Source organism: Aotus nancymaae, unplaced genomic scaffold (assembly GCF_030222135.1).
Source record: "Aotus nancymaae isolate 86718 unplaced genomic scaffold, 86718_ANA_hifiasm-v0.15.2.pri h1tg000012l, whole genome shotgun sequence".
In the NCBI taxonomy this organism is placed as follows: Eukaryota; Metazoa; Chordata; class Mammalia; order Primates; family Aotidae; genus Aotus; species Aotus nancymaae.
Genome location: NW_026988423.1, coordinates 20525924 through 20545577, shown reverse-complemented (window position 1 = coordinate 20545577; position 19654 = coordinate 20525924). Strand labels below are relative to the sequence as shown.

Genomic DNA, 19654 nt, shown 5'->3' with positions numbered 1-19654 from the left:
ACCCATGTAGTTCATCTGTACCAACAACAACTGGAAAACCAGATCTTAAGGAACCAATGGCCCATTGCATCTCAAAAGCCCCAATGAGGCGAACCTGGTGGCTTTTTGCTGAGCCCAGTTTATCAATAGTAAGAAGGTAAATTGCAAGGAGGGCACTTTTCTGCTCTCAGCCCTCCTCACGCCACCCAGTCATCTCAGCCAAATTAGCAACGCTTCACGGGGCTATTTGTTTGGGACTGATTCTGCTGCCTCTGCTCTGTTGTTCACCAAGATAGGTTGGGAAGCTGCCAAGCGATTAAGTGATCGTGGTTAGCCTGTAACTTGAACTTCTTTCTTCTGGAATATTAAAAGTTTTACAGCCTCAGGCAGTGCACTTTGGCTCCTAGTAATTAATACCGATTTTGCCATAATATCTTATTTTTATGGGCATTATCTTGTTTTTCATGAGCTGAAAAAAGATCGCTGCAGCTTATGAAATACGTTATAATGTCTCGCTTTGCACAATCATATTTGTGTCATTATCTGGCCCCTCAAGCAGCTAATTTAGCCCACATGATACAGAGCAATATTATTTTTCCACTGATTATTTGAGGGGCACTCTTTCTACCATGTTGCACATATGGGCAAATCAAGCCTTGATCACAAATACATCCTTCAAGTCTTAGCTCCCTGACCATCTCTATTGACTTTGCCTGATACCTCCTAGCAAACCTGGATCCTCCATCCTCTTGACTTTTGTTTTTAATATATATTCCCATATAGATTTTAATAAATATTTTTTTGTATTTGTCTCCCCATAAGACCATGAATTTTTTGAGGACAGAAATTATGTCTTCTCTTCTCTATAGGTTTTGTCCCTATTTCAGAGGCTCACACATTATATGTACTTAGTAAATATTTATTGGCTGGGTGCAGTGACTCATGCCTGTAATCCCAGCATTTTGGGAGGCCAAGGCAGTGGATCACTTGAGCTCAGGAGTTTGAGACCAACCTGGGCAACAGTATGAGATACCAACTCTACAAAAAACACAAAAATTAGCCAGGTGTGGTGGTGCACACCTGTGGTCTCAGCTACTCAAGAGGCTGAGGTGGGAGGATCTCTTGAGCCTGGGAGGCAGAGGTCTCAGTGAGCTGAGATCATGCCATGGCATTCTGGCCTGAGTGAAAGAGCAAGACCTTGTCGCAAATGAATGAATGAATGAATGGGTATTAAATGATTGATTATAGCTTTGTTTAACATATTAAATAAGTTCATATAGGCAAAGAACTTAGCAGAGGACTTGACACAGAGAAAACATTCAATATTTGTCAGTTGTTATTATTATAGCAATTCATGTGAAGCCAAGCTTTGTTTTTCTGCAATTTGCATCTACTGGTCCTCGTTCTTCCTCGGGGTTGTGAGCCAGTGTTGGTAAGCCTAAAATGCTGCTCTCAGCAGGAACTAGCTGAGCTACTGTTACTGGCTGGTGTAGGAGCACCAGGCCCTGGAGGGTAGGGGTTGTTTGAGGATGATTCAAACTCCTCTGCACTGGGAAATGTACTCATGTTTGTACAGATTATGAATATTTCCAATGAATTTCCATAAATGCTGTTTTATTTGATCATCTTAAAAAGCTGGTGGTATAGATGGTATGGTATCATTTTATCTCCCTTTTATGAATACTTTCTGGCATTCTGCCCAAGACTATATATACTATGAAGGATAGAAGTGAAACTTGAATCCAGGATTTTTGACTCCACTGCAAAAGCCTGTAGGCATATGACTCCCAGTGTCCTTTGAAATGGCCCTTCATAGTGATGGCTTCAAAAGATAAATGACATCATTAGATGTAGTTACCCCAGAGTAGCCCACCCAGCAGGATTCAGGGCAGAAAGGCTGTACTTGCTACCCGTTCCGGAAAACTGAGGTAGAGAGCTTATCTACCAGCTCAGTCTGCCCCTTCACTTTACGCTTTTGGTCCTGGCTGTGGCCCAAAGTCTCCCTGGTGCTGTCTTCTCTTGATACCTTAATACATTCATGGAGTTGACAAGCATAAAAGATGGAGTACCTCTACTCCAGCTGTCAGCTGATTGGCCTGCTGGGAGCCAGTGGGTCATACTACACTAGTGAATCAAGAGAGATGTCTGGTGCTGGCATCGTGGAGGGTCTTGGGGCATAGGGACTGCTTTATTTTATAACCTCACCTTTGGGCAGAGAGAGCTTCTCCCTGTGCAAAGAAAGGATCGCTGGTCCTCCCACAGAATCATAGTATCCATTATGGGAGGTTTCATGGTGTGGAGGAAAAAGCATATTCTATTTCTACCACTGATAAATCATATTGGTTTGAGCAAATGACATTCCCACTTAAAGACTGAGTGCGCTCTTCAATAAAATGAATGGAAAAAGTTAAAAAAAAAAAAAGATATTGTAAAAGAGCAAATGAGACAATGCACAAGAAAAACATTTCAGAAACTAAAGTCCATATCATGAAAGGGATTATACTGGTTGAAGCTAATTCTATGACTTTCAATTTATATCTGTCATCATAGTCAAATTAAATGTGGTGATGACTTTTACACACTTCTTCCATGTTTTAGCAACAGATCCACAGTGACTCAGTGGCGGTATGGTACACAAGAAGGTGACTTGTTCTGTAGGATGGCTACCGGCTGGGGCCAAGGCCACTCTGAATATGAGGTGCTCATCGTATACTCCATGGAAGGCATGGACAGTACACTATCTGACCCAGTGATGTGGAGGCTGCTCAAAACCCAGGGTAATCTATCAATCATATAGCTCCCAAATACCAGTTCACTCAAAATACACGTTCTTCATTAAGCCCTTGCCATTAAAAGTGTTTAATTTTTTTTTTTGAGACAAGTATTTAATTTTTTTAATCTCAATGACATCAGGTTGCATGTGTCATAGATATCTGAAATCAGCCCTTTAATCACAGTATCACAGAATCTCAGAATTAAGGAAACTTGAGAGGTTATCTTTCTAATTCAACCCTAATCCAACTGTTCTATTTAGTTATGCTTCTCTCCATGACACAAACATGATTATAACTTTTCCAGTGGTGGAAAATGTTTCTTGTCCATCTTTGTGCCTCTCATAATGTGACTTTGTGTCTTCCATCACAGTCACCTGAACATACTCAATGCTAAATAGCTTCTTTTTGAATGAATGAATAAATAAGTACATAAATGGAGAATAAATGAATAAAGGAATGAACTTTTGTTGCATAGCCAATATGATTTCAGTTCAACTCGTACCGAACTCCCTTACTTGTTAACAGTGACTTGAAACCAATGTACTCAGTCAACAAATTTGCCCACTGGATCATTCAGTGAAGAAATATTTATTGGGTGCCTACTATATGCCAAACACTGTTCTAGGCACTGAGAGTTCATCAGTGAATAAAACAGACAAGATCTGCTCTCATGGAGCTAACTTTATAAAAGGGAGAACACAAATGGGCCAATCTGATTGATGAGTGTTTAACAGAATAAGATGACTGAATATTTTACTAGTGATTTAGTTATTTTAGCAACACTTAAGTATAACTTTAAAAAAAATACACCATGGAATATTATGCAGCCATTAAAAACGAGGAGTTTGCGTCCTTTGTAGGGACATGGATGAACCTGGAAACCATCATTCTCAGCAAACTGACACAAGAACACAAAATCAAACACCACATGTTCTCACTCATAGGCGGGTGTTGAACAAGGAGAACACATGGACACAGGGAGGGGAGCACTATACACGGGGGTCTGTTGTGGGGGAGTGGGGGGGGACAGCGGGGGGGTGGGGAGTTGGGGAGGGATAGCATGGGGAGAAATGCCAGATATGGGTGAAGGGGAGGAAGGCAGCAAATCACACTGCCACGTATGCACCTATGCAACAACCTTGCATGTTTTTCACATGTACCCCAAAACCTAAAATGCAATTAAAAAAAAAAAAAATTTAATTTGTTGACATCTACTATTTCCAGATGCTCTTCTAGGCATTTTTTGGGAAAACAAGATAGATTATATACACAAAGACATCAAAATTTATGTGATGGGAGTGAGTAGCAAGTTGCCACAAACTTTAGTACATTTGTTTTAAAACACTACTTACAGATTTTTTTTAACCACACCTATGACCTGGGTTATTAAAGTTTTATATTACACAAGGACTTTATGAAGATAGTATATCTATGTGTGAGCTATCCAGATTTGTATTTATCTGTCATTTATTTTAGGGAATGGTGATACTGACAGTAACTGTTATCTGTGTGTGCGGCCGTAGCTGAAAAGACCATCCTGGGACCAACTGTTCTTCCCACATTGTGCACATAAGAAGACTACTCTTTGGTTTAGGAAAGAATGCTCTGTTTGCAAAATCAATGATTGTTTACTGCTTAACTTGAACTCTCAGCTCAGAGAATTCTTTGCTCCAGAACAGCCCCAGATGGTGCTTCCCTCTCTCCCAAGTCCCTTCCTTAGCAATGAGTATTCCATGGCTATGTGCCCAGTGGTTCATCTGCTGCAGCGGCTGCTCAGCCTCCACTGGTTTTGTTTCAGGGCTGGCATTGGAGCTAAGGGTACTATTTGAGCTGCCCACTGACCTGTACACTTGGCTCTGTGTCTTCTAAAACCATTATTTTCCCATCTAGATACTCACTTAATAGGTAAAAAAGATTTTGCTGTTTCTTCCCATAACCACTGTTTTTTTTTTATGTAGAAACCCCTACGAATCAAGTGGATTTGTGTTTTACAGAATCTGAAATGGATGTTTTTGTGGTTTATCTGACATTTTTGAAATCATATAGGTAGATGTTTGCAGAATTAATACAACTTGAATAATATGCATAATTATAGGGAATACATAACATTATGTAATAATCATCTCTTACATAAGGAGGCATTTATTTTATCTATTAGTTCTTTGCCAGTCTTATCACTCTCACTGAAATGTAAGATGATAGGGAAGGAGACATGGCTTAGATGCATCCTTTTACTCCCAACAGGTAGCACAATATCCTGCACACAGTGAGTACTCATTGCATATTTATTGAACAGTAGATACATTTTTAAAATATAAAGAATTTAAAATGTTATTTAAAAACTGAGACCCAGAGAGGTGTCTAAAATTCTAGCCCAAATTGTATGTGCTTGTAAACAAAATTATAATTTTGACCAAAAACCAAGAATATTAATTTAGTGCTTTAACCTTTACAACTATGCTATGAAATAGGCAAGGCTGGCTTTTCCACCCTTCGTGACAGGTAAAAAATGGAGGCTATGAGAGTGAGTTCATTTGTCCAAAGTCACACAGCCAGCTGGAGGCAGAGGCAGGAGGCAGGAGGAGACAGTAGGTTCCTACTTAGTGGGCCATGTCCTACAAAATGAATGAGCTCACTAGATACTTGACTGATGATAAGCAGAGTATTTAATGTGCACCTATTACATACTCAGCAACTTACAGGAAGCTTTGGGAGCAATACAATTATAAGACATGGTTTCTGCTTTCACGGACTTTATCACCTGGTTGGAAGTTTTGGAACCCACAAGCAAATGTATAAATAGGCATGTAAGGCAGAGAATGAGAAGGGCCAAAACAAACATGAGAGCCCCTGAGCAGTGTGGAATTCAGAAAAAGAGTAGACCCGGGCTGATGGCAGTAAATCAGGGTCAGTTCTAGTTGCATCTCAAAGGAGTCGGAAGCATTGATTCCAACACTGACTGTCGTTTGGTCTACAGGACTGCTGAGACTCACCTGATGCCTGGGAAAGAAGGGATCTTTGGCCTTGCAGGTTTTCACTTTCCTCTCATCCCTGTTCCACAGAAAGACAGGCAGAGCAGCCACCTGAGCAGTGGGAGAAATCATCCTCTCCTGAGTGACCCCCGTTTTAGGCACAAATGCTGCCTCCTGGGGCAGCAGTGGAGGGCCCCTCTATTAACAGGGCCCCATGCACTCAGAGTGTCACTCCCTGGAGGAGCCTGAGGAGCAGAGACTGAAGGGACAGACTCCTTCATCCCCAGAAAGTTGCCCAGAACCTTTAATTAGCGTCCCCAGCTTGTTACATCTGCCACTGTTTTCCCCCAAGGGATACGGCCGGGCCTCACTTGCACTGACTGTTATCTTTCAAGAGCTCAGAGCAGAGTGCTTTTTCAGTAACCTCATCAAAGGATAAGCTAGGATTCAGATAAGCTTTTCAAGGAGGAAGTCGGGGTTATAATTTTCAGAGACTTCTGAATGTCACCTCCAATTTTCAACTCTTCAGTTCAAATGCCAGTTTGGGGGAGCTGGGCAGCCTCAGATATTGAAATGGCAACCTCTGACCTCAGTCCTTCTACATTCCTGGTCATCTTAGAGCCTGGCAGATCCAAGAGTTGAAAGCGCTGGAGATGTCTGACTTTATAATAATTCTGCTTTTCAGAAGTGCAAATTACACAGGAATTGGTGCTAAACTCTCCATTAACTACGGAGTCCAAGGAACCTTTAGTTTCCCAAATTACCTGTCAGTTTCTCCGTGACGCCATATAATTCTGTCGTTTAGAGAGAAAAATGGTTGTAATTTGAAATTTCAGTGAAATTTCTAATTGAATCTGCATTTAACTTTGAAGACTTAATGTTCCTCCATTTCAGCAATGGGTTGAGTTGCATTTGAAATTTCAGTTTCATCTTCCCCTAAAATCCTCAGCTCCTTTCTCCTATCTCAGGCAGGAACACTCATTATGGCCGCACCGGCTGCTCATGTTTCATCATACAATCTTCATCCTGAAACAAGACCTTCAGAGGTCATCTAATCCATCCCTCCACCTCAGTGCTGGGAGGGAGGAAGTAAGAGCTAAGCTCAAATAAGGTTTAAGAGATAATTGCTTCCCCTTTAGAAAAAAATCTCATAAATGATGATATACCACAATGATTCTTAATAATGAATTCTGGTAATTCCTAGTTATCATACTGATCAAGCTATAGAATATTTAGGTTTTGTGGTTTTCAAACATTCTCCCTGAGGAAACTTTGGAGCAGACATGATGATTGGGGGTGGGGGGGCTTTGACTTATTTTCCACCCTCATGTAAACCAGAAGAGCTCACTTAATGTAATTAATTAACATAATTAAAAGTGGAGCTTTTGTGAAATGGTCGATTTGATTTCTGCTCATACATTCACTTAAAGGAAGATTTCCTTAGCATTGGGAGAAAAATGGTTTGAAATCTGCTGAACGAATATCACATTACATCTGAAGCAACTAAGAGCAGATAACTTGAAGTTGAACTCAATGCCATTGGCTCATTTATTCCACAAACATGTATTGGAAGCTTTTTACATGTCAGGCTTGTTCTAAGAACTGGAGTACAGTAGTGAACAAAACAAAACTCTTGCCCTATGGAGTTTATATTCTAGTGGGAAGAGAGAGACAATAAGGCAGAAATCAGTGAATATTGTGCCCAGGTAGTGCTAAAGGCTATGGAGAAAAATAAAATGGGATAAAAGGAAAGAAAGAAACACTCGGGGTGGGAAAGGTGTGCTATTTTATATAGGATGGTTAGGGAAGACATTATGAGAAGGTAACATAATCTCGCTATGCATATAACTAGGAAAGGAGCATTTCAGCAGGAAAAATGTCAAATAGAAAGGGTACACCCAAAGCTGTGGCTGAAATGCAGTGAATGAGGGGGAGGACTGAGAGAGGAGGTCAGAGGGGTCAGAAGGGCCTGATCATCTAGGATGCTATAGACTGGCATAGGTCACTTGTACTTTATTCTGAGTGAGCCACTGGAGAGTTTTAAGCAGAAAAGTGGCATGATCTGACCTAGTTTTTCTAAAGGATGGCTTTGGCTACTGAAGAGACTATAGTTGGACAACAATGGAAATCAGGAGACAGGTTCACCTCTTTGGCGGCTGTGGCAATAATCCAGGCAAGAGATGATGGCAGAGTGAACAAGGATGGTGGCAGTTGGGGTGATGAAAACATGATGCAGTCCTGGATATTTTCTGGAGGGTGAGCTGAAATAGTTTGCTGATAATTTGAATTTGGAGTGGGAGAAAAAAAAAGAAGAGTGAAAATTACACTAAGGTTTTATGGACTAAGCAACTGGAAGAATGAAAGTGTCATTTTCTGAGATGAGTCAGGCTGGGGGAAGTTGATTTGAGAGAAAATAAAAGTTTTGCTTTGGATGTGTGCAGGTTACAGTCATGCCTATTAGACATCTATTAGCACTCAAACAAGAACAAAAAATTTCATCAGCACCAAGAAAGCATTTTTCTGCTAGCCCCTTTCATCTTTCAGGAGAAATACAAAAAGCAAAATAGAGCCAATTCTAAGTTTTAACATGTCACCTTGTCTGCAGGTGGTAGCTCAACCATAAGTTGACTGGCCTACTAATTTCCTTTCATTGAATAATATATGCAAAGGGATACAAGCTCATTTTAACAATAGCCTATGCAAAACAGTAGTCTGCTGAAACTTGACCATCACAAATGTCTGCCTAAATCACGGAGAAAGCTTGCTATCAAAGTTGCAGATGGCACCCAGCTGGGAGGGATAGTTAATAACTCTGGATGACAAAAATCTAGATTCAAAAGGCAGGCTAGAAGGATGGGATAGAATACACAAGATGAAATTTATCAGAGATACATTTCGGGTCCCACCCTTAGTTCCAAAATGAACCGTGCAAATACAAAATGGGAGAAGTCTTAGTTTTCCAGAAATTCATGTAAAACAAAGCCATAGGAGATTAGTTGACTATAAGCTCATTATGGAATAGCATGGTACATGACTTTCAACAAAACTAATGTAACATTAATAGAAATGTAGTATCCTGAATAAGAGAGTTAATCATCTCAACCTATTGTGCACTGAACTGTCCACACATATCAGGATAATTGTGCTCATCTCCAGTGCTGTATTTGAAATTCAGCACCCATGGGAAGGTGCTTGAAACTCTCATGGCTTTCTGAATATATCTCTAGCTATTGCTTTGGGGAGATAAGCAATGAGAGAACTGGCTGCATGTCTCTCAAGCAGGGTCATCATCTGCTGGTGGTTATTCCTCTCTTTTAATTATTCCACATTGAGGGTGTGGACTAATGCTTATCATAAGACCAAGGAATGACCCATTTTGATCCATTCTGAATACCATCTAGCCCACTTTTCCTAGACATTAATCCCACTGACATTTAAACAGTCCTTTTGTAAAGGGTTTGGGTGATTGGCCCCAAAGCCATAAAATAGAAAGGGAAGGAGTAAAGAGAAAAAGGGAAATAGAGCATAGGTTCATCTAAGCTTACCTGGTTGCTAGCACCGCACAGAAGGGTGTGGCCCCACACATCTCATGTGGGTGCTCTCGCTTCCCTTCTTTCACCTCTTCACTCATCTTCTTTCTCACAGTCCTTGCCATTTAACTCCTCTCTGACCTGTTGTTTCTGTCCCACATGATTAGCCTAGAAAGAACAGTCAGTCCCCAATTTATTCTTGGCTCTCAAATTCTGCTGCTTCAGAAATTCTCCTCTGCTCAGTTTCTGCTGTCTCCACAATGTGGTAAGAAAGATAAATTCTATGCTGCAAATTTGGTGGAAGAATGCTGGGAAGAGGTCTTGAAAATGAAACAGAAAGTACCACAGTGGCAATTTCCTTCCAAAGACTGTCCGTGTCACTCACAAATGCCTATTACTCTTACTATTATGAAGTTGGCCCTTTTTATGGCAGAGATAGTTAGCTTCTATATTGGAGACTTGATGATGGCAACTAGCTTCCCAATTAGGGACTATCATTTCTTGGCCTCTCTTGAATCCAGGAAGGGTCATAGAACTAGGATTCTTATCAATGGAGTGTGAACAGGAGTGGTGTGCATCACTTTCAAATTATGGAGCTTAAGAAATAGATGTATCTCTCAGTCCTTCTCTTCCCATTTACTAGCAAAACGCAGAAGATCTTGCAGCCCTAGATGAGAATGAAGAGGCAATACTGAAGGGTCTGAAGCCTAATTATCATCTGGAGGGCTTCTAGCATCAAACTATTAGGTGAATGAGAAAACAAGTATCTTTTGTGCTAAAGCCAGATTGAGGGGCTCATTTGTTTCAGCAGCTAGTGTTATCCTATTACATTATTTCTTTGGAGGAAATAACTCTGGAACCATATGCAAATTGTTTGTGTCCCTAATCTCTAGGTGATGGGTAAAAGTGAAGGAGGACACTTTGCTCATACTGGGTCGTATATCTAATGAGGAATAGTTGAAGAAAGCTGAAATTGAGAAGCCCTGCTGTGTATGTATGTGTTTGGGGAGACGGTGGTGGTCATTGACATAGGGGACAGCACTACTCAATAGTTGGAAGCTACGGGAAATCCAATTCACTTCAGTGAAAGGAAGACCTTTCTAAATCTGCACCCTGTGTATGCTCCATGCATTGTCTGGTTGCCTGCTATGTCCCAGGAAATAACATGGTGATTGGCAAGCAAATTGGTACTCCATAATGTTTCTTTCTTTTTTAAAAATTACTAACAGATATGTTTATTATTACATATCCATCAGTGTAGCTTTTAATACTTCTTGAAACATGTATATCATCCCAGAGACACAATATCTCTTAAATTTTTAAAATAATTTTTAAAAGCCCTTTTTGTGTCTGCCAACAATGAAACCTTGCTGCAAGGGAGTGATTTTTCCATTAGTGAAAGTTCCATGCAGAGTCTCAATGAGCACCCAGTGGAAGGTTGGGCTAGATAACCTCCCCGCAGATCTCTTCCCATTTTTATTATCCTACATCTCAAAAGCTTTCACAAACTTTTCCCATCCATTTTCTCTTTTCATCCTTATAAGAAATCTGTGAAATTATCATCCCACTTTTAGAGGTTGAAAAATGGAGAGATTTGATAAAATGAGGCATCCAAGGTCACCTTGCTATTTAGTGATGATGCTGGAACTATAACTTCAATCACTGGATTCCTGGAACACAGTTCTCTGGTGATTTTCAATTCTGGAAAAAGAAAAGGATGACGGGAGGTTGACAGAGAGAAATAGTAGTCTTTACTGAATGCTCACAATGCTAATTACTCTATATACATCTTCTCAATAATCGCAACAACTCTGTGAAGTAGGCACTATGATTAATTCATTTTATAGCAAGAATCAGATACTTAAATGGGTAAGTTTACATAGCTCAGAGGTTGCAGGTCTTGGGTTGGAACCAATTTGTCTCACCCAAGCCTTATACTCTTCAGTGCTATAACTACTAGCTTCCTCCCAGGTGCAGAAGAAAGCAATGTGAGTCAGGGTAGTTTATGACAGACTTCACTGGGGAGATGGGACTCAAACTGGCTGTCGAAATTCTGGGATCCATTGGAGTGTCCTATCAAGAAACTGGCCACAACATATTTCTAAGGAGAAAGAGGTCACATATATTTGCTTGTGCCTTTGCCATTGCTGATAATCTCCAAGGAATCTAGAAAGGGAGAAAGGTTGGTGGAGAATGGAAAATTTATCTACTCTTATCTTTCTGGGATTCATAGGCCATCTTCATGGGCATAAGAACTCTGTAAAGGAAAAGAAATCATGGTCGGGCTGAGAACGTGATGCTTAAAAAAAAAATATCTCACCAGAGACAGCCAGGGCTGTCTTTGATGGTTTGGAAAAGAATCATCTGAACTTTGACAACTGCAGAGTAGACCCTTAAAGTGGCAGAATTAGACTAGCTCCTGGGGATTAGGCTTTAGAAAAAAAATTCCAAACAGTTACAATTTCTACTGCTCCATCCCTGTGGTCATGGTTACCACTGTCCCTAAGCCCTGCTATTCTTTCTCCCATATAATTTGTATTTTCTCTGCAGCCCTGTCCACTTTTCACCAATGATTTAATTTCACACCAGTTCCTTCAATGGAAGCTTTAATCTTGAACATGTTATTAATAAAGAAAAACAATTGTATTGAGTAGAGAGGACCTGTCTTCAGTGGAAACCCCTGTTTCTGCCCCCTCCTTCCCTAGACCAGCCTGCTGCTGCTATAACTTATTTTCCTCTCGGTCAGATTCAGGGCTCTTCTCTCAAACATCGTGTCCCATCCATTCTGGTTAAACGACACTAACTACATTGTAAGTAATAGCTCGCCTGCAGCAATGTCGCTAACGGGTCTGTCTGTGCCTGGGTTATGAATGGGCCTGAGCTCGGCTGCAGTCACATGTCTCTGGGCTGGGAGCTCATCCCATCTTGCAAGGTCAGACCTCATCGGTTTTTGGACGATGGGGAAATCTCCTAGGAAAACCTGGGATGCAGCTGAATGGGCTGCTCCACAGATGATATATCTCATGGAAGGTGATGCCTTTTCCTTCTCCCAGTCCAGAGTCACCAGTGCATTCAAAAGACCAAGTCTTTAGACACTTGAATTGAACACTCAGGATAAACTCCAATTGCTGCCTACTGGCCTTTGATAGTAAACACAAGGGAAATACTTAAAGGGTATCTTTACTCAGGAACATCTGTGAAGACAGCCTTATTCTTCATAGCCATTTGGTCTCGCAAAGCATCAGACACAGAGTTGGCAGTCAGGAAGTATTTGTTGACTACTAACACTAACAATAATTTTATTTTATTGCATGCCAGAGACTATGCTAAGTACTTCGCACATAATAGGTAATTTTATTTTATTTAATGCTCCTAGTAAGCCTTTGCATTAGGCCTTGTTATTTTACTATTAGAGTTCAGGAAGTTAAGGCCCCTGCAGGTTCCTCATGCTAAAGTCACAACACTTCTGAGAGGTGGAGCCAGCATTATAGACTACCTGACTCCAAAACCCAGTTCTCTTAGGCACCGTATTATACTATTTCCTTAAAGGAAAAAAAAAAATTGTTCTTACCATCAGCTGTGTTTTAAAGTCATTGGCATTTTCACATCTGCTCTTAAAAGTCTGATCCAAATGCTCCATACATAAATATGCGTGATTGTGTGTGTGTGCCTGCGTGCAAATACATACACATCCAAGTTCACACTAAGAGAGAGGGAAGTGATTCCGAAATGGCTGAAATGGGTTGTGGGACAAAACAACCATTTTCCCTACTCAGCTCTGCATTATGAAACCCTGCCCGGCCCCATACCATGTGGCAGATGGTGACCCAGGACCCCCCAAGCCCCTAGTCCCTGGCTTTCAGCGCTACTACTCCCCACTTTTTCTCACCCATTTGGTTTAGGAGCCTTTAGACTGTCTTGTTTCAAACTGAATTTTCATCTTGTAGATTTAACAATGGAATTGGACTTCCCCATTTTTTTTTAACTTTGGCATTCTCCAAGGACTCCTTTAATGAGGTTTTTTCCTCCTGCCAAGTTCAGGCACAACCCTTGCACAGCTTCATACTGGCACATAGGATCTCAGTATTCTTTCATTCACAAATCATTTGTCTAGCAGATATTTTTTGAGCAGCTACTATGTGTCTTGGCTCAACCCTAGAACACATTGGTAAACATAACCAATATAGAACCAGCACCGGAATTTCTGACTACCTACTAAGGGACATGGGGAGCAGATAAGTAAATAGGCAAAAATTATAGGTAGCAGGGGGGAAATAACTTTTGTTAAAGCTTGAGGCAGAACTTCGGAAATTGGAGGGCTCTCTTCTCTTTAGCAACATACCTTGATGCACATATGAAGAAAAGGTAAGGCTCAGGGTCTGGCCTGCCAGGAGGGGAGTGAGTCAAGGTATTGCTTTGCATTGTAAAGAGGAAGTGTTAGTTCACTTGCGTAGCCCTACTGGGAAGAGTCAAGAGGCAGGAATGGATATAAATAGAGAACACCACTGAATTAGGGAAAATGAAAGAACCCCTTACCAGGAAGAGGCAAAAGTTAGAGAAGCTGATGGTGTTCCAAAGGACTTTTAAGACCAAGCTAGTATTTGTTTTAAGTTCTTTGCTGTGTACCATCCCTCTGCCTTGCCTTTTATTCCTTAAGTAAAATATATCATACAAAATAGCTGTTGTTGGTGGTTTTCTGGAAATTGTTGAATAGGGCAACACAGATAAATTTCACCTTCTTCACATTCCTTCTTGGTTGAGAACAGAGTGACAGGAGAATATGACACTGAGGGAGGGAGCAGTCCTGGAATTCCAGGCAGTGGTCAGTCACAAAGGGAGCAGCAGCATTGAGCAGAGCCAAGGGGAATAGAGAAGTAGCTGCAGATGCTCATGTCGGGACAGCCCCCAAACACACACACACACACCCATTTCTGCCCAGATAGACTAGACGTGCAGTGGTTCACCCTTGACTGCACAGAAGAATCATCTGTGTGCTTTAAGACCTATGGACGACCAACCCCAGGATTTCATTGTCCAGTTAAGACCCAGCCATCAGTATTTTTTGAGCCAGAGAACATGACCCTTGGAGGGACATCTGACCTCGATATAATATAGTAAGTGTTGATGGGCATAAATAAAGAGAACTAAAGAACAGAGATGAGGTAATGGTAGATGGGAGTGACAGTAAACTGAAAGCCTGGGGACTGAGTAGGAGTTAATCGAACAATGGGAAAGGAGAAATGGGACAATGTTCTAGGAAGGGGAAAAATCAGAAATCAAAGCAAGAGTTCAAACTGTACGAGGAGCTCAGTAAGGCTAGAACTTGCGGGCAGGGGAAGGGTGGGTGGGGACGTTTGTACCAGTGGCAACATGTGAAGCCAAAGAGATAAGAGAAGTCTAGATCATGTAGAGTCCTGTGTGCGATAAATTAAGAACTAGATTCATCCCAACACCCTGGAGCTCTGGCAGGCAACACTTCTTCTCTCCACCATTTCAATCTCTGCATTAGTTAACTATTACTGCATAGAAAACTACCCTAAAACTCAACAGCTTAAGGCAATAGACATGTATTATTGCTCATAAGCCTGTATGTTTTCTGGGTGGTTCCACTGACTTGGGCCAGGCATGGCTGATCTTGACTGGTCTCAAGTATATGATTGTGGTCTGCTGGTTGGTTGCCTGAGAACTGGCAGCTCTAGAATGCCTCAGTCCTGTACCTGGTCATTAGCTATTGGCTGTAGAAACAGAGTGACTGAGTCATCTGTCTCTTATTACCCAGTAGGATAGCTCAGGCTTTCACATGGCAATGCCTACTCCAAGACACAAAAGTACACAAAAGCTCTTGGGTTCTTGGCTTCTTAGTTCTTAGCTGACACACTATCACTTCTGCTGCATTTTATTAACCAAAACAAGTTAAAAAACATCAGTCCAGGTTTAAGGGAGAGAAAAGCAAACTCTTCCTCATGCTAGGAGAGTCAGCAAAGTCACAGTGCAAGGTACATGGATACAGGGAGGCAAAAAATAACTGCAGCACATATTTGCAGTTGATCTGCCATACTTCCATAACCCTAACTGCCTCCATAGTTTTCCCATGGTTTGGAAATAGGAGGGGGTTCAGGGACATGCTGTCTTTCAGGAGAATACTAATTCAGGCCACAGTTCATACTAACCAACCAGCCACAGGCAAGAGCCAGGCTGCCAGTCCTAATTGCTCTGTCCAGTCTTCACCTGCCATCGATTTCCTATTTCCCATCCTCTGAGTCTCCAGTGTTGTTTTCCTTAACACCACAAACTGTTGGTTGCTTTGTGCGTATCCTCAGGCCTCTGCGGGCATTTTCTTTTACATCAGTGCACAAAGAAGCTGCAGCAGTCCCCCAGGCAGCCAAGGTGTCAGGGCAAGGCCACTGATCACAGGCCCTGCTGGTGACAGGAGGTAGGGATTTCCAAAGAAAGTCTGGGCCCTTGCTCACCAGGCCTTCTGAAAGATAGAATGCTGCCTCCTAGACCGCCTGGGCCTCTTCCTGTGGATACAGGACTGTGTGATACAGCTTGTCAGAACCTGGCCAATGGGCCTCCCAGGCTTGCAGTGGCCACCACACTCTCAAAGCAGACATGAATGGCAATTATGGCCAGACTCCCTTTAGACACTGTGTCCGGTCTGGATTCTGCATTTGAAGAATAATGGAAAGAAAAGAAAGGGATAATAGAAAAGAGAAATGGTGCCTTGCAGGATAGACCAAAGGGAAGATCCTCAATGGGAAGAGAGAGAGAGAGAGAGAGAGAGAGAGAGAGAGAGAGAAGGCTGGAAGGGATTTTAGTCATTGGCTTCATGTTTTAAATGAACTAGTACTGGTAGGAACATGACTCCCTGTCTATCTTTTCTGAGGAAAGAATGTGAAATACAAGCTTTAAAATTCAGCATGAGGGAATCAGGTTAGATGGAGTGGAGAACTTTCTGTTTGCAAAAGCTGTAGTAAACAGAACATGAGACAAAAGTTAGACACTGTCTCTGCCCTCAAGAAGTTTCTGATGTTAGAGTTTCCAAAGTAACACACATAAGCTAATGAAGATGATAGACTCATGCAACTTCACTGTACACACACAAATGGTCTGGCAGTGACTAATTGCAATAAAATTTTAAAGAAGGAAAATATCTAGGTAAATCTTTGTAGAAGCAGTAGGACTTGAACTAAGAGGGATTTACACAGACAGAAGCAAGAAAATTACAATCCAGATAGAAGGAGCTATGCAAACAAAGACAGTGAGGTGACCAACTCATCCCAATTTGTTGGGGCATCTCCTCAGTCCTGGGAAAACTGACATGATCAGTCATCTAAAAGAGGGCCATAAATCAGCATTATTTGTGAGAACATTGAAGAGACTATTTTGACAAGATAGTAGGATTTAGTTCAAGGGCTACCTTAAGAGTGGTGGTGGGGACAGGATGGCCTCTAAAGTCTCCTCCCAACCTGCTAATTCTATCATCTCTGTCTGCAGAAGACTTTTAAACTTCTTTGATTTTGATCATAAATACCTCATTGAGCACACATTGGTCAGAAAAGTTTATGTTTTGGTTCTGTGAGGTGACTCAGAAGACAGTACTTTTCTTCAAGAGTTTTTGGGAAGACTGTTCTTAACACAACACAGTCGTTTCACTTGAGAACACTTATCTTACTGCACCTTACAGCTGGTAGGACCTCAGTGAGTGCTTCCTGGATGAAGGAATGGATGAAGGATGGATGGATGGATGGATGGATGGATGGGTGAACAAGTGAATGGGTAGATGAATGAATGAATGAATGGAAGAATGAATGATGGATGGATGAATAGATGGATAGATGAAGAGATGTATGAATGGGAGGAAGGAAAGAAAGAGGAAGTGATAAATAGACACTGGAACAGTGGCTTGGTGAGTGGAATGATGGATAGATGAATGAATAAATTGAGAAATTATAGACAAATCATGGTGATTAAAGCAATAAAGATATAAAGGGGAAATCATATAAGTAGAAAAAATTGCATATAAAACACAGTTGCATTTTTAATAATTTTATGAGACTGACATTCTAATATTGTCTTCCTATGGACAGATTATATAATCACACCACATCTCCCCACTGCACACTCCATGGTTACCAACACTTCCTTACCCCAAACTCCTCTACTCTCTTCCCTCCTTTTTCTCCTTCGATTTTTTAAATGAAACTTTAGTTTTAATTCAATCAGACCCACTAATGCTATGTGACTTTAAGCATGTCACATCAGTCCTTATAGCCTTAGTAACTCTGTCTGTTTAAATGAGAGAGTTGATTCAGATAATACCTGGAGACCCTGTTAGTGCTTGGATCATCATCCTTATTATTTTTAAACATGAAGAAATATGGCAGATAGCACAAGAGTGATATTTTGAGAATATTCAAAATTTCCAGATTGGGAGCCAATAAAATAATCTGATACCTTCTATATACATGATGAAATGTCTCCTTTTCTTCTCATGTGAGAGAGAGATAGAAGGTTAGAAAGAAGTACGGGGAGAGGCTTTCCTCTTGGTGCTGGTTACGGGACCTCTGCCCCCAGCCTCCCCGAGCTGGAAAAAGGATGTGTTTCAGTCATTGCTTCCAATCTGGCTCCATGTGGCTGGTGTGAAGTTGTACATTTTGCAGCTGAAGGCAGTGGGCTCCCCAGGATAATAGCAGCTGTTCAAGTGCATATTAGCACTCGAGATGCTTGATAAGAGGAATTAGAGTACCGCCCGGTTTCTTTATTTTTTATTTTTTGCCTGGCTGAATCAATAATTAAGTGTATTCTAATAGTGCAGTTTTGCTCAAGATTCTCATTTGGCTCAGGCATTAGGTCTAAATGAAATATTTAGTTGACAGGATACAGTTATGAAGGAAAACCACATTTCTGTCTGTATACTTTAATTTTTCTAATGATGAGAAACCACAGTCTGTCTTCCAACCCTGGCTGCTCCAGCTTTCCTGTCATTCCCTCTTCCAGAGAGAAGATAACAATCTCTCTTCCTCCAGCAAGAAAAATCAGAATGTCAGATTCTGGTGACCACCATCAGATAGGGCCTGGAGCAATGAGAAAAATCCTACTTCCACTAATTTTATCCTAATGCAAACAGACTCATCAGAAAGGCATGCTGGGACCTTTGCCTTAGGCAGTGGGAAAAGAAAAGAAGCTGGGACTGTGTAAGACTAAGATTGGGGGCACTGAGTGACAATATGGAAGGAGCTAGCATCTCAGCCCATGGAGAGATGTGTAATGCATCCAATGTGTAATGCATACAGTGACATCATGCTGTGAGGTAGAGCATCAGTCAGGGCGTCAGGCCACAGTGACGCTCCAAGTGAGAGAATGAGTTCATGACCCAGGGGACCAGTCTGTTCAGCACATGGCCAGCCTGTGCCAGAGACTCAGAGACAGCTAAGCACAAAAGAAGGCATGGGAGATGAAGTCCCAGCTAAGCAGGCTATGGCTCAGGGTAAGCCTACAATCTCATCTTTGCCACTGCCTTACTGTGTGACATGGAGAAACCCCCTCCACCTTGTTAGACCTCATTTCCTCAACTATTGATGAAGTGCCATGACCTCAGAGCTACCATCCAGCATTGGCTCCTTAGGATTCTGTTTTCAGCAGGCAGGAACATTAAAAGGTCACCTCAAGCATGTTCCTATCTCAAGACAATCTTCCCTTCATTCACAGGCATCACCTGACCTACAGTCCTTCCACTCTACATGTTCCTATTCCACCTTAGGAAGCAATTCCACACAGCCTTCTCTATTTCCTTTATTTCACATTCAAACAGGACCCACTATAACATGTCTTCTCACATCTAACCTAAGCTCACTCATAGATGCCTAGCTGTTTCTTGAGAGAGTATGTGTCTATGCCTCCAGGGGTCCTCTCATTCTGCAGCACTATGCCATTGCCCCTCCAACCCATCACTGATTGGAAAGGGAGAAGAGCTCCAGAGAACATCAGTTTTGAGCCAGGTTGAGTCTTCCCCAGGTATTTCTGGGTTGCAAGGCAAGATGGGGTCAACATGAATGCCTGGCCACCGAATAATAGAGACTGGAGTCACCCATGTTAGGTACACAATGGCTTCAGATCGCTAATTATTGCACAGCTTTCTTTCCTGAGTGCCTCTATTTTAGATAAATATTTTGTATACATTTACTCTAGAAATTAGAAAAGGAAGGAGGGGTACAAAGGAAAAAAAGGCAAGCAATGTTGATCTTGAATCCAGGCTGGCTGGTTCGCTCTTGTAGTGTTTGAAAAGTCAATCCATTCATCTCCAGCAAAGTGGGCAATGCAGAAAAGTGATATTTGTCTAATATTTGCTCAGCTTATTGTGTCTCGCTGTGTATTCCCAGGTGCACTGGCTTTCGGA

The 19654-nt window shown here is 41.5% G+C and overlaps 1 long non-coding RNA gene across 1 annotated transcript in view; it reads right to left on the bottom strand.

Annotated features, from left to right (window-relative positions):
* LOC135274615 (uncharacterized) overlaps nt 1-9499 on the bottom strand; it is a 77889-nt gene extending 68390 nt beyond the window's left edge. The window contains exon 1 of the long non-coding RNA XR_010342407.1: nt 9271-9499. This is a non-coding gene — a long non-coding RNA (uncharacterized LOC135274615). The remainder of the gene's footprint in view (nt 1-9270) is intronic.
* Nucleotides 9500-19654: the final 10155 nt, after the last annotated feature.